The sequence below is a fragment of the Protopterus annectens genome, chromosome 15.part0 (assembly GCF_019279795.1).
Source record: "Protopterus annectens isolate FY-2018-M chromosome 15.part0, PAN1.0, whole genome shotgun sequence".
NCBI lineage: Eukaryota > Metazoa > Chordata > Ceratodontiformes > Protopteridae > Protopterus > Protopterus annectens.
The window spans coordinates 618,328,761-618,345,855 of NC_056749.1; positions in this window are offsets into that span (position 1 = coordinate 618,328,761).

The following is a 17,095-nucleotide window of genomic DNA, read 5'->3' on the forward strand; positions in this document are numbered from 1 at the left end:
TTTGGCTTGTTCTTATGAATTATATTGCCTTTTAGGTATCAGTAATTTTGTCAGTTGAGTGAATCCACACTGGCACATATGTATAAAAGTGAGCGTCTTGCATTTTAGTTAATTGGTTAAAATACAGATGTGCTATAATGTAAATTGTATGTAGGTCTTACACAGTAGTGGTTCTTTCTTCTTGCATAACTACTGGTGTGCTCCATGCATGTGTGCCTTTTGGGGTGGGAGGTTGGCATAATGGTTAAGGTGTTTACCTTATAGACCCAAAATGCAGGGTTTGATTCTCACATGGAGTAACTAACTAGGCTTAAAATGGTCCATAAGGACAGTTAGTCTAGTACTAATCTATGAACTTATAAACCTATTTACTGTTACTGCTGACACCTTGTAAGTATAAATCTGATGGTACCTGTGGAACTATTTATGGAGATCTTCCAGTAAAGCAGCATTGCTTCCAACCTTGCTAATCATGATGTTATTTATGGCTACCTGTAGTTCAGTTATAGTAAGACTTAGTTTGGCCACATGTAAATTACAGTTTAGAATTACTGTTAAATATTGGTTGAAACATTTTGAGAAACATGAGCAAAGTCAGTAACTGCCACGAAGGTTATCATAGTATTTTTGAAAATTATGGTTGATATTTCAGACATAACTGTATTAGTCATTGCTAAATCTTTAATTCTAAATGCATAATACTGAGTGACTTGTAGTTTTACTTTTTTCATCCTCACACTTACATATTATTGGCGGCATGGAATACTCCTGAAGCTTTGAATTGTTGGGGGACCATTACTGACTTTTAAGTTAGTAACTGAATTTTGACTTGGACATCATTTGAAAAAATGTTTATTGACTGTCTACTATGCCTGCATCCCATCTGGGATAGGTTTAGCTATCTTGTACCGGCTGAATGTCAGAATAGACTCTCATTCCCCTTGCTATGAACTGAACTAAGTGGGTAATTAAAAACTGAAGTAATTTTATAAACCATCAGATGACAATTATGGAAGTAAGTGAACTATTCTATCCATTGTTTGTTCTCAGGTTCAGTCCAACATTTGTGTTCCTCCTTCAGAACTTCAGCCTATCCCGTCATTTTTCAATTACACTCCCAAAATTTTAAATTGTTTAGTCAGCTCTTTGGCAAAGACCAGTATAATCCTGATTACAACAAACTTAGCAGTCCAGTGACTGGAGAATCTGGCAAAGAATGGGGTAGGAATGATGGGGTTAAGCCTACATACCTCTTGCATGGAAAGGTGTGTGTTGCACATCCTTAGGGTAAATGATTTAGGTGCGATTTCATTGAGAAGTTGGTAGAAAAATCAGAAGCACTTCTTGTGAAAGGTGGGGACGGGCAGGGGATTAGAGGATGACATCAACTACAGAACACAGTGATTTTTATTCCACTGGACCATTGTCTGCCACCCTGAGACATGAGCAGCCTTGCCTTAGAAAAATTTGTGATTGTATTTAAAAAAACACACCAACCATAAACACACACACATGTTGGCAACACTTCTAAAAACGTGCTCTAAACACCTAATGTTTCACTGCCATATTAATACTTTCTAGTGCAATTCATACTTATCCCATTACATCCCCTGCTTTTACAACAGACATTCATTATACATCAGATTTAGGAATTCTCTAGCACTTTTAAATACCAGACTTGATGAATGGATGAAAGACTTGAAATTCATATAAAGGTACATGGAAACAGTCTGGTTATTTTATAATTGTTTGACATAGCTAAGCTTTGCAATACTCACTTAGACCGTAAACATAATGTCTACTTATAAACCTGTGGGTGCTTTTCCCTTCACACAAACAGCCACAAGCCTCTTGTCTGTGGAACAACAAACTTGTCAGTAGAGCATGTATTGGGAAAGACTTCATGACCACAGGAGAACAAGAGAAAGCAAGTTTGTTTTAACAGCTACATGTTATAAATGTACAATGATCCCTCTAGATTATACAAAAGAATATCGCCAAGCTAATTTAATGAGAATATAGTGGAAGTTTGCATTTTTTTATTATTATTATTAGAATGTTTTTTTATTGAAATTGACTCTGTAGCTCAGTCCCTCTGTGGTTCTGTCATGCTGTCGCAAGACAGCAAATAAAAACAAAACAAAAAAAAAAAACAAACTCCAAGCTTCTTATTGGAGAGGGACATACCCACAAAGATGTGACAGAACCACAGACAGAGCGGTATGCACTCTACTATGAGCAGCCTTAAAAGAAAAAACACACGCACATACACTCTCTCATCTCCCTACATCACTTCCTACACACACACACACACACACACACACACAGACACACAGACACACCTTATTAGTGATACTTAATGAGGTTTCCCCATCCAGAAAAGAAAGAAAGGCTTCTCAATGTAGATTTATATTATATTGACTCGTTACTTATAATGATTTGCTTCAAGGTTATGTCTTGAATAGGACTGGGGGTACAAAGAAGACAGCAAGCATTTTTAAAAGGATCATGAAATACGATGACAGGGTGACACACACTCTCGCATCTCCCTACATCATTTCCTACACACACACTCGCATCTCTATATATCATTTCCTCCACACACACATATATTTGAAATTTGGGTAGACTGTTTGTGATGCGTACATTACCAGTGACATGCACTCATTGTTCTGGTTCTGTCCTCGAGTGACCCAGAAAGATAACTGTATTGATCCACACATGCCAAATCTTTGTTGAAAAATTGCTTAAGTATTTTTGAGGCAGAAACCTCAGAAATACACGTGTCCTCAGTTTGACCCTGGAAGGGCCCCATTGCAAGTATAGTGAGAGCTATATCTACCCTGGTGTCCATGGGTATAGGAGGACCATGCATCCTTCCAGTCATCATTTCTGGGTTAAACATACTCACTAAATTCCTGCCCACTCTAAATCTCTCAAGGATTTTATGGTCAGGAAAGTTAAAATGAATCAGTCTTTGCTTATACCTTTTCTTTCTCAGCCAGCAAATGCCACTGGATGCTGGCAGTTTTGGAGTACCTGAGATAAGCAACTCAAAATGAGAAATAGCTAGACTGGCAGCTAAAGCAAGCCTGTTCACAAATTGCAAAGTAAATAGAAAAGGTCTGGCTTTGCCTTTTATAAGGTATGTTTACATGGCACAGAGGCAGATAAAGTGAGTATGCATCTCAAACAGGTGGAAAAATACCTCATTTACGTACGTTTGTTGCATAAATTGTAGGCTTTCTTCATCTATATCTCATTATGTCTCATTTCCCTAAAGTGATTATAAGCTGAATAAACTGGCTGTGCCTAAACTTACCATGCAGCTATGAATTGTGCCAGAACTGTGCTTAGGCATAGCTTGCACAAATTCCTGCTAAGCAGAAGCACAGTGGCTATGAATACCCCACATTGTTTCATGTGTGGCTACTTGGCTTCACCTTATTGCTGTGGAAATGGCCTTATTTAACAAAGTCTGAGAAAGGAGAAAGACAAGGATGAGGGTAGAAGAGAACGTGAATTATTAGCATGTTGTCTTATAGCTTATGCTGTTGAAGTTGCACTTTATTTTAAGGCTATATTCTGATAGTGCTTCTGTTTACATTTGTGATTGACAGCCTGCAGGTGGTTGTTAAGGATATGTTTAGACCTGACATTGCTTAATAGTTCAGCTTGATGACTGGAATGAGATTTTTTTTTATTCTTATACAGCTATAATTTACTGATTATAAACTTAGTTATTAGAATGAATGTTGGCTTGGTTCAAAACATGGACAGAGTCTGACTCATTGTTATACTTTGCTTATCATTTATGTTGTACATATTCTGAGCCAGCATACAGTTTGCAGTGGTAACACATCACTATATTTTGAAATGCTTTTTGCATCCATGTCTGCTGACTGTCAAGCCTTCCCTAGCTCTGAGTCGTCATCCTGCATCCACATCAGCTCCTTTTGCCACTATAGGTATCCCTACAATAACTTTCTTTCTCTTTCTAGGTCTTTGAACTTCCCCTTTTGTGGGTAACATATGACTTGCACCCCCAGGGGGGGCCGATATTGACTTCTGACTCATACAAATAATTTCATTCAGCTACTGAAAATGCTGTACAGGATGGAGTACCAAGCACAGTGCCCAGGATTTTCCACACACACATATCTGCCTCTCCTCCAAGGGACTGCAAAATATGATAGCCCTCTGTTCAGAAAAGGATATCCCTATTTCATAATAGGACAGTCCTATGTTCATAATAGGATAGCCCTATTTTCATTGCTTGGTGAGCCAACGACACTGCCCAGGCTTGTCCCCACATATCTCTGCGCATCCTCTAAAGCTTTCTGACATAGGATCATATTATTCAGCCCCCTCTTCCAAAGAGCAGCTATGCCTCTCCTCCACAGACCAGCTCCAACATGCTCCCATATTGCTACTCAGACATGAGTTGTGTGGGTTATAGTCACAGTTACTGGCTGAAGATCAATATTTTTGATAGTTTACCTTTATATTAATTAATGCAGTGTGTTACTGGATTTGGATTTTATACAGTGCTCATGGTATACATACCACAAACAGATATGCTTAGACAAGATTGCTAAGTTTATCTCACAACCTCTTAGGACAAGGAATTGGGACAAAGGCCCAAATAGGGACACATTTTATATGTTGCTCATATAATCTTAGAAATATTCTAGAATAAAAGATGTTATATTAGCGTGCATTTTCCTTAAACTCAAATGCCTGTCATTATTTAGTGACTCCAATTCTCAAGGATTTGAAAGAAAATCACAAATTTTATGAGGAACAGACTAGAAATAGGAGGCAAACATTTGGACAGCTGGAGAGACAAGTGTCTTAAGCTTTTACCTTTTAATACCACTGCATATGAACTGTACACTTCTCCATTTCCCAAGGGTCAGTAAGGCACTTTGTATAAGGTTGCATTGCAGAGAGATTACCACATATCGAGGGATTATAAAGCATTCATCTGTGAGGCATGTCCCTCCCACCTCACCAACTCTTGAATAATTATCTGTACCAGGCAGGCATTCCTCCTGCCTTTTTTGAGCCGCGGTGGTGCAGCGGTTATCATTGTCGCTTCACAGTAAGAGGTTCTCCTGTTCAATTCATGGCTGGAGCACCTTCTGTGTAGTCTGCATGTCCTCCCCATGGTTGAGTGACATTAAAGACCCGCAGGTAGGTGCGTGTGTGACTGGGTGTGCCTACTTTGAAGGTCGGGCATCGGGCTGGCAACTCAGCACCATAAAAATACACTGGCAATCATTAGCGGACCGGAGTTCCACCGTGGTGACCCCTAACCAGGAAAAGCTGAAAGACAATCATCATTGACTGCTGATTTTATTTCACAGCACAAGCAGTACTAAATCCTCAGACTTGAAGTCCATGACACACAGGAGCATAACATTATGCTCTTTACATCTGCATGTAGCCATAGGTGCATCAAGGCATTAACCCAGTTATGGAAGCTAGGCAGGAATACTTTGCTGCATGACCATTCATGTGAACTACCCCAGGAGTCAGACATCTAAGTTACACATGCAGTATGAATACAATAATGCAGTCCAGAATGGCACCAATGTTATTGCGCCCTTAATATTTCCTTTACAGAATTCTGGTCTTTGTTTCAATAATTTAAAGAACTACTTGTGTATTAATAATTAATGACAGTGAAGAAATGTACTACACTTTGACAAGATGGTTCAGAAAAGTCATAAAAAATGCTATAACATCTAAACAAAGACAGAGAAGTTACAGTTCAAGTAGAAAACCCTTCATATGCTACATGAAAGCTACAGACAAAAGGCAAGACTTTCTAAAACAGCATGTCATCTGACAATTCCAGACTCGTATTTAGACAATCTCTAAACGAGCTTTGCAAAACAAAAGATAGTCAGAAACTATAAAATTCATTACAAAAGTCAGTTTGAATACTGATGCCAGGATTCCTTTATTAACATCTACAAATTATTTTCTTTATAATATGAAATCAAATTCTGCTATATGGTTTCCAGAAGCATTTTGAAGTTTGAAAATATGACCAGTTTTAAAATGATCTAATGAGTGACACTCTTCCAGCATTTTGACTGTCGACTCTTAACAGTGCGTGCTCAACTATGTCAGCCCATGAAGACAGTGCCTGAACATCAGGTATTGAGATAATTGCCTTGGTATGTTTTTTTTTCTTTTCGTCATTTCAAAATCATAAAAAATGCAATCTAAAAAAAAAAAATTGCCACCCTCAAAGCAGTTTAGGATTAAATAGTCCATTAGTATAATTCAGTTAATTTCCTTCATCTTTAAATGAAAACACGACCCTTTATCCATATCAAAAGTAGAGATGGTATGAAACTCATTAGTATTAGCAAAGGTTATGGCTTGCCAGTTCAAGGCCTTTTACACTGTGAGGTGAGCATTGAAACTGGTCAGCTAGATTCACAGCACATGCTCTGGTTATTAAAATTGTTACTCTATTAGTAAAATGTCAGGGGCTACCTACAAAAAATGAGATGTCTTTTTTACAGGAAAATTTACTTAATGTATAAAATCAGCAAATATATTTTAATCAAATCTAAAACCACTGCTTATCTGCTGATGTCTTTGAGCCTTTCAAATGATTCTGCAGAAAGAAAATAGTTTAATAGGAACTATTAAACAGTAGTGCAGAAATGGTGGGAAAAAAGTTTGTAAGAGCAATATTTAAAATCTGTCCCCATTTGTCCACCCATCATTGTAGGCTTTGTCCAGATTTTTTGCTCTAAGAGGTTGAGAGGTATGGGCAGAAGGGACCGTGACCCCAGGCGCCAGATTGATGGGGAGCAAAAATTGTGAAAATGTCAACAAAATAAAATGTTTAAAACATATTAATAGCTTGTACAGCCTTTTCTACTGCAAGAGTCATTCCCTGCCACCTTTTGGCTTAGCACAACTGATCATACACTGATCCTTACATTTTCCATAAGAAATGAGCCTCAAGAACTGCCCCAAAGCATTGAGGAAACTGAATTATTTTATATATTTTCTGACATTGTTTTCTGTTTCTCATTTGTCCTGAAACTGGTCCCCCCATTCCTGTGGTGAAGTTTATAAAACTGGTCTAACAGCTTTTCTGTTATCTGGTTGCTTCAAGGCTTGCTGATTTAAAAGTAGTTTCTGTTTGTAAATTATTGCATTCACTGTTGGAAACTCCTAGTGTTTTGGCTGAAGTGTGATTCTCAAACAATCTGGAAATATATCGCTGATAAGTATATTTCTTGGTATTTTAACTTTTCAGAGTTCTGCATTGTCTTAATTTTGCCTAGCTGAATTATTTTATATATTTTCTAGCATTGTTTTCTGTTTCTCATCTGTCCTGAAATTGGTACCCCCCCTATTCCTGTGGTGGAGTTTATAAAACTGGTCTAACAGCTTTTCTGTTATCTGATTGCTTCAAGGCTTGCAGATTTAAAAGTAGTTTCTGTTTGTAAATTATTGCATACACTGTTGGAAACTCCTAGTGTTTTGGCTGGTGTGTGATTCTCAAACAATCTGGAAATATATTGCTGATTGATAAATATATTTCTTGGCATTTTAACCTTTCAGAGTTCTTCATTGTCTTAATTTCCTGGCTAAATTATTTTTTTGTCTGACTGAATTATTTTATGTATTTTCTGGCACTGTTTTCTGTTTCTCATCTGTCAGGAAACTTTTTTTTCCCTTCCTCCCACCCTGTTCTTGTGGTGTTGTTATAGTTGGTGGCTTTGCAGTTGCCCGCCCCTACTGTAAATTTGATCTGGGACACCCATCCCAGTCTAGTGTTCACTCTATTTATTACAGAGAGAACATTTGAGAAGGCCAACCAGTTGGGTTCTTAACCTTGAATTATCTTCTGCTCCTCCTTCCTCTCTCCTTGCACTTTACTAACATACAAAAATTTCACTTTATTCATCTGCTTTTACTGAATTTGTGTTTCTTCCTACTTTAGTTTGCTTTTGCCTCTTCTTAAATGTACTCAGTTGTATTTATTCTTCTGCATTTATTACTGCTTGGTAGTAGCCTGATTAAATTGTAACTGTTATTCTAAGCCTTTTGGATCAAGCATTTGGGCTTCAGACCAGTTGTTTTACATTAAGAAGGTTTGTAGTCTGCACTGTTGTGGCAAAACAGGTAGCTTTATATCCTTCTAAGTTGGCAATTGCTGATTGAAGGCTCAGTGTCTGTTATAAAGTGTGTTAGTTCTGGTTGAAGCACTTGAGCTTCAGGCCAGTTATGTTACATTAAGAAGGTTTGTGGTCTGCACTCTTCTGGGAAGAAGACTAGATTCTGCCCTTCTAAGCTGGGAATTTCTGGTTAAAGGCTTATTGCACCTGCTTATTTGAACTGTTTCTTTCCGAAATTGGTGCACCTTGTTTGCTGTCTGCAGCATAGACTAGATTCAGGCCTGCTGAATCTAGCTTTGTTTGTATAACTTGAGCACTAATCCAGGCCTTCTTTTTTGGAGGAGGTTCCCCTGCACCACCCTAGTGGCAGGAGTGTGCAGTTAGAACTTGTCTGATTGAAGACTGCTGGAACAGAGCTCTGTTTTGAGCTTTTTTTACTTGTTAATTGGGTAATTTGTTTAAATCAGTTTGCTCATTTTCTGTTATAGATAAAAAAAATTGCACTTTATTTATCGGCTTTTACTGTATTTGTGTTTCTTCCTACTTTATTTTGCTTTTGCTGCCTGTTCTTAAAAGTACTTAATTGTATTTATTACTGCTTGTTAGTAGCCTGATTAAACTGTAACTGTTATTCTAACAATTAATTAATACACTTTATGCATCGCTGCTTAGCTATGGTTAAACTATTCCCGGCACCATAAATTCTGCTCTTCAAGCTTTCCCTTAGAACTAGCCACTTTTTAAGTTTTAGCACTCGAATCTGACTCTTTGAGCTCAGCACTTGTTCAGAACTCATTGTAAGCACTAAATAAGCTACAACTTACTACAGCACTCAACTTTCCTCACTTGTCTAGAGGAAAACAGTTTTTAGAACATAATAAATAAGCACCTACCCAGGCATGTCTAAGGATCAGCTCCAGGTGTTTTCTCCTGTCTACCTGATGAATCTGGTCATCTTGGGGCAGTGCAGCAGTTGCCTCATGTACACAGACAAACCCTGTCCTCCTACCACCTAACACTACAACCTGTGACAGATGCACTTATATAGCCAAACTGGAAGCAAAGCTGTCTTCACCCAAGACTGGACTTGACAGTCAAGAGGAGAAGGTAAACACTTGCACCACACCACACTCATCATATAGTACCTCAAAACCTACACCACTAAAGCACACACATAGAAACACACAACACACACCTACATTTGAAGAGGCTCTCAATAAAATCTGCCCAAGCAATAGAGACCTCCAAAGCAGAAATGCAAGCAACCTCTACCCCCCAACACAAACTCAGTGTGTCACTCAACCACAGTCCATAAGGCATAACAACATCCCCAACACTCTAGTCATAGGTGACTCTGTAGTCAGACACACTGATGTTCCACTCACCAGGCTATGTCGGGTGCCAGGATCCACAACATAATGCATGCACTAAGTTCCCTCCACAACAAGTACAAATATGACTCTGTCATTGTCCATGTTGGTGTGAATGATCTGAGACGTACCTCCCTGGACTACACAAAAAGAGACATGGAGGAGCTCTCTGATCTTGTAGCCCAGGCACGTATACCCTAGCCCTAAGTAGCATCCTGCCATCACCCAGAATGATACCACAGTACAAGGTCAAAATGATTGACTTCAACAATTGGCTAAGTTTCTGCTGTCATTCGAAGGGGATCCAGTATCTGTCTGTCTGTCTGGGATGACATGACCAACAGACCACGATGCTTTGCCAGAGATGGCCTGCACCTGTCACCCTGGGAATTCCAGATAGTGGCTAAGGCCCTTGCCACCCCTTTAGTGCCTTTTTTAGGCAAGGTACAAATGACAAATTCACCACCATAACAGGTACAAGCAACCAGAATCTGAGGGTAATGCTACTCAATGCTAGAAGTCTAAACCTCAAAATGCACTCACTTGAAGCACTCCTTAAAATGGAGAACATCAGCATCTATGCAGTGACAGATACCTGGTTCAAGGCTCCAGAGAGCACCCCTGCATTACCAGGCTATAATTCATACCACACTTTCCGGCCACCTAACCTGGACCAAAACACTAAAGGAGGAGGCATGTCCATATTCATTAAGGATATCTACACATCCAGGCTAGGTGATCAGCATAATGCATACGAGATTATCCAAGTGCAACTAACTCTGGGCAAGACCGCAATCCAAATTGCAGCTTGCTACAGATCCCCCACCATGCCCCAGGATTCCCACTCCTCATTTCTTGATACACTGGAAAATATTTGGGTACAACCTAACACCCTAATAATGGGTGATTTCAACTACCCCACCATTAACTAGGAAAACTACTCCTGTACCAACTGGTTTTGCTCAGTGTTTTCTGGAATTCATAAATTACAACACCTTGGATCAACTTATCCACACCTCCACCAGGGGCAGCAATATCCTAGACCTGGTCATTACCAACATTGGCAACCAGTGTTCCACACCAGAGGGAAATTCCTCATTGGTCAGATCCAACCACAAGCTAATCATCCTAGAAATCCACATCCCGACACCACCCCCATTAGGGAAACCACCGTACAAAATTTCTCCAAAGCCAACTTCATGCTTCTTAAGAAAGAAGTGTCAAACTTCACGAAACCCATGCAGATGGACAATAGACGTACGACTGCTGAATCCTACACAAATGCACTTTATAAGCAATTACACAAGTGCATGGATTGTGCTATCCCTAACAGAACCAAGATGCTATCCTACAAAAAAGGTGCCAACCATTCTTTCTTTACTTTTATTAAACATCAGTACCAATAACACATCTTATACACTTATCAAATTAACCACAGAGCTCTACACCAATGTTTTATTTTTTCCTGAAGCAACAGTTAAAGGAAAGGACTATCTTATGCACAGTCCTACCTTGTGCTGTGCTAAATACATTGCTGTACATGTTGTTCAAACCCCTATCTTCCTGAGTTCCTTGTGGGCCATATTTTGATGGTCACTGAAATGAAGAAGAGACTGAGTTGCAAATGAGACCACCATTTATTACATCCTGCAATACACTGAGCAGGGAATTGCTGATGAATAAACTTTGCTCTTTATTATGAATATATAAATACTGAAGGAAAGATGTCCTTTGTACTTGCTTTTGTTCAGAGAAGGGAGGGAATTTCTTAATGCTAGCCATGATGCGTAGTGCCACCAATTCAGTGAAGCAATGAGAGACATTGTTAAGAGATGATAGTTTTAAAAAGCATGAGTTAAAGGCTTCAAGCAAATAGCAAGATCAGGGGTAGGAACCTTAAAGTGGAGAACTGCAGAGTAGAGCTCACCTGTAGGAGCTTATTCAGTTGCAAACTATACGCAAGCTACCCTTATGAGCAGAAATAACACAACTGCATTGTGACTGTTTGTGTAGCACTTCACAACAGAGGTGTAGGTGGGACATTTGGAGCCCAGGGTGAGGATTTTATCTGGCATCCCTTCCCATCAACACATCCAAACTGAGAACACACATAAATGTGTGTGTGTGTGTGTGTGGGGGGGGGGGTGCTGAGAGATTGAGAGCAGAAAGTAAACTGAGCAACTATGTGCAGAAAGCTTTTTTCCCCAACTATCTCTAGTACCAAGTCTACACCTCTGTCCTGATTTTGAGCCTTTTTCATTCCCTCATTATTATTTTTTTCTATTTTATTTTACTTTTCTCACCATTTCTTGTACTAAAAGTTTATAAGATAGATAGCTATATGTTTTGTCGGGTTCATGTCAGTACACCGACAAGTCGGAACATCGACATTGACTCCACCGACACATGAAATAATCGAAACCGCAAACACGGACATTTAACAGGTAAGAGTTTTAATTTCGATAATCATGCCTACCATGGTTTAGTAAGTGTGGCAGTGTTATGCATGTGTGGTAGGCATGATTAGCGAAATTAAAACTCTTACCTGTTAAATGTCCGTGTTTGCGGTTTCGATTATTTCATGTGTCGGTGGAGTCAATGTCGATGTTCCGACTTGTCGGTGTACTGACATGAACCCGTTTTGTCATATGTGGCTTGCTTTGGTACTTTGCTTACCTTAAGTACAGCATTGGTCATCCACAGGGTAATCAGGTAATCATTTCTGCTCTGGACTTTTTTTCAGGAAGTCAAGAATCTGTTCTTTATTTTTTCTCCAGATGGTAGGCCGGTCGCTGTGTCCCACTGATCTCAGCAAACAAATGAGAAAATAAAAATGCTGACATGTAGTATTATACATAAAGTAACTCAGAACACTAAAACAAAATAAAAAATACCATTGCCACTAAGTTGCATTTAACTAAATTAAGTATTTAAACGTTGTTTTTGCCTCTTACCAAATACAAAGGAAAAACACAGACCCCACCATTGTCATGCAGTAACCCAATCACAAGCCTTTCTAATGCTTCAGAATAGTTCCAGAGGCTCATCCCTTATATAGCATGCAAGAATGAACGTACGTTTGCTTTTATTGAGACAGAATGGGATGGGAAATGACGAGGATTGACAGCAAAAAAGGGTGTTGTGCTATTAATTCTGCTTCATTTTCTACTTTTGTGCTTTTGAAAAGTTATTTAGTTGATGGTTTTTCTACTTTTTGTGGCTACTCTAAACTGATGTTCATAGTGGTCGCCCCTTTTGACCTACCCTTCCTATCCTACTGCATCCCATTAATAATGGGTAATAGGTCTCCCTTTGTTTCTCATTTATCCATTGGGGACCACTACTAGATGTGATGAGAGCTGAACACAGAGACACCATAGTACTGGTAGGCATGGAAGTTTCTTGTGCCATGTGCTGCATCCTACTAACATCCAACCAGAAATACATTTTCCAAAGGAGACATGCTCTCATCCCTCCTAGTTCAACCCATCCCCTACTGACTGCCTCTTCTCTTAATTAGTTTAACATAAGTAAGCAACAACTCCTAATAAGTCTCAAATTCTACTTTTCCTTAAGTCTCAAATTCTACTTTCCTTTCAAGATACATCATATTGCAATTGTTATTGCCATTTGCTATGCTATACTTTACATATAAAATGTAACCAGAATACTAGAATTTTACTACTTATAACTTAGACCCTTCTCTATGAAACCATCTCCTTTTTGACTTAGACCCAAATTTGACTACTCCTATCAACCACTATTATTGCCTTATTACCACTGTTATTGATAATTGCTTTCAATATGATCTGTTTAATATGATTGTAAGTGTTAAAGTGTGAACCTCAATTACTTGTAATTCTTTGTACTTTGTTTTGGAGCTTTTCTCCCCAGGACTCCATTGAAAATGGGTACTTCAGGCCCAATGGACTATCCTGGTAAATCAACTACAAATAAAATAAAAAAATAAAAATTTTATGCTGCTATACCATCTCCTGTACCAATCAAGCTTTGTTTCACAACAGTGTCTTCCATTCTTCTCCATTTTTTCTGCTTAAAACATAAGGAGAAAAAAAGCAAGAACTGCGATCATGGCTGCCATTATGAAGGCCATAGAACAATTTACAGTGCTCCTACCATTGTCCCTCAAGCACAGTAGAGAGCACACTAGTGTTATTTCAAGTGCAAGTGAAAACGTCTGCACATTTCAGATGTACAGTTAAGTCCTAACTTTCTTTGGCTGCTTTTGGGCTCTCCATTCCTTCTGCGTATCTTATGTACTTGTGGGCTATCCTCTTGTAGTATGTTTGTATACAGTACATCAAAATATCTAGAAATGGGTATGACTTGTACTGCGGGTCATGCAACATAACAGCTTACCTTCAAAGGTTTTTTTCCTGTGGCACTGCTGGGTAATTGTTTGATGGTTTACATGCCTGTGGCTTAATGCATTTAATGTACTTGTCTTGTATCTTTCATCAAAGCATCTTCATTTCCAGGGCTTTTCAGACAGAACATCAACAGGAGTGAACACACACACGTACATATATATATATATATATATATATATATATATATATTTTTAAATTAATTATTTATTTATCATTTTGTTGGCCATGATAGTCCAACTAGGACAGAGCCTATTTTCAGCGGAGGCCCTGGGAGAAATGCTCCAGATGCATGTCTTTGTATTGTGGGAGGAAACCTGATTACCAGGAGGAAACCCATGCAAACTCCCCACAGAAGGCACCTCAACCGATAATCGAACCAGAGAACCTCTCGCTGTGAGGTGACAACGTTAACTGCTGCAACACTGTGCCGCCCATATGTATATGTGTGTGGATATATATGTAGTGTTTTTTTTTTTTTTTTGTAACACGGTTTAATGAAAGCACTTTCGTTAAAGTGTGTTCGGTTATTAGGGATTCAGATATATATATATATATATATATATATATATATATATATATAATGTGTGTGTGTGTGTTTAGTAGTAGCACTATCTGTTCTGAGACCTGGGTGAAAAGTGCCTGTGTCTCCACTATTGCCCTACATGTATGTCTGGTGGTACCTGATGACACATCAGCTTCAGGAGGACAGTGAAGACCTGGCCTCCTCTGAAGACTGCTACCAACCCTCCTGTGTGGCAGCACACTGTCATGATGGCTACTGGGAAAGGCAACCATACTCTTCAACCAGAGTAACCACACTAGCCTGATCAACTGTGTCAACCTCAACGTGTCCTATATCAGAGGACTCTGTGCCCCAGGTATGCATAGGCGTAATAAACATATCTGAAATATGGGCAGAGGATGTGGGTGTTACAGCCTCAGTGTCAGACTGAGCCTCTTCACCCACAGACTGTGCCTGTTCATCACCAGTATCATAATCATCAGAGGCTACCAACATCAAGTGGTAGGAGTTCCACATTGTCACTCTCCAGATCACTTATAATAACAAGCAATAAATACAATAAACAGAAAAATAGTACAATTCATCACATATTTTCTATATAATAAAGGTATGTTAAACTGCATAACAAATGCTAAAGCTACAAAAACTTTACTGTCATATAGACCTGAATCTACCTCGTATGCTATATTAACAATAAGCAATTGTGTGCTTATCATGTGTAGATGGGCTAGCAGCCTGTAACCTAGAAGTGCCTGTGTGAGAGGAATGGAAAGAGAGGAAGTCTGTTAAGTGTCACAGTCTTAATGAAAGAAGAAAAAGTGAGCAGCCCCTTCACAACTGCAGATTAAAAAGGTTCTCATAAAAAAGTTAGTGCAGCAGTTGACTGCACCCACAGTCCCAAAACACACTGCACTTTTTCTGTATGACTATTCTGACTTACACAGTTATCACTGCATCTCTCTCTCTCAGCATATCAAAGTCAAAAAGTAACTGTATTGTTATTCAGACCATACACAAGTGTACAGCTGAATGAAATTGCGTTCCTCCAACTCAAGTGCAATAAAAACAAAACACAGCAGTACAGAACAAAAGTACAACAACATTTACAACAGTGACTGAGTCCAACAGTAAACACAGAAGCAACCATTCACCATTGTCCCACAGACTACAGCAATCCACTATGTCCCAACCACCACCACCATCATTCTCTCCACACCAGCAGCATCCCAAGTCCCAGTCAGGTCATGCCAGGCCATCTCCAACACCACCAACCAAATCCAATCAAGCAAAACAAAAAACGGCTGACAAAAAAACGGACCTCTGCCATCTGCAACCAGCACAATCTCTCTGAAAAGTCCCACCAGTTCAACCATCCTCTCTCAAATCTCACCAGCACCATTTCCAACATTCCAACAGTTATTAACATTCTCTAAATCCAATCCAGCTCCTTACAACCTAGCAAAATCCAACACCAAACTTCCAAAACATAACCCAACAGCTAAAAGTCTGAATCCAGCATTCCTCACTCTGCACCTTGTTCAACTAGCTACTGAAGGCCCAAACTTCCATATTCAGTTATGTTCTCAGTCCAACAACCCCAGTAACAAAAACAAAGTAACATGGACACCTTGAACACCATGGAGAACATATGACCATGCCGAACAGATCAAAACAGACCAGAAAACACAAAATGCACATCGGGAGCCGGAGAGGCTGCTGACACAAAAGGCACCACCATCTTAGCTATATAAAGGTATAATAAATATAATAATGACAATTTTGCTTCTTCTGATGAGGTATCTTCATCTCTCATAGTGGACAAGAACTCTTTAGTTTTCATTAGTGGTGGTAAAGTAGCAGAACTACCCCCCATAGACACCTATCCCTGGGCATTGCAGTGGCCCTATAGTAAGCAGAGGTTATGTCAGTTGCCCAGTGTCTTATCTGGGAGTATGATCTCCCATGGTCTCCAAATGCAGTAAGATCATTGACCACCTGCTGCCACATCCTGTCTCAAGCAGATTGGACAACACTACTTCCCCCTAACAGAAAAACTCCATGATGATGTAAGGCCTAGATAATTACCTCATTTTCTGCATCACCATATAGTTGCTTATGGGGTACAGATGCCTCCTTGGGTGCCATATTCCCTTATGAGAAGAAACACAAAATTTATGACCAGTTGTTTTAACATTGATTTTAGGAAACTGTTTTGAAAGATGCCTGATGAGTTTGCTAAAAGACATAAGCATGCATACAGTAGAAAATAATCTTAATCAGCATGGATTTATGGAGACAATGCTGACTATCACCTGTATGTCTTATCTTTATGAACCTATTACTGCTGCCATGGCATGCTCATTATATATCTGAATGTCAGAAAGGCTTTCACCTTTGACAGTATTACTCAGAGCATACAAAGCAGGAAAGCAACCTCTATGTTGTAATGTGGGTTCATTCTTGGTTACAGATAATAAAGGGCACTTGTCAATAGCACTTTGCATAGGGTATCACTTTGTCAGGGTTCTGGGTTCTGTCTGTTTTTGTTTAGCAGGATATTCCCTTCTTTACCAGTTTTTGTTGTTCACTAGTTGTCAAAACAGAAAATGATATGAAGTTTGTATATTTTTTTACCTCCAATGAGAGCATCCATTC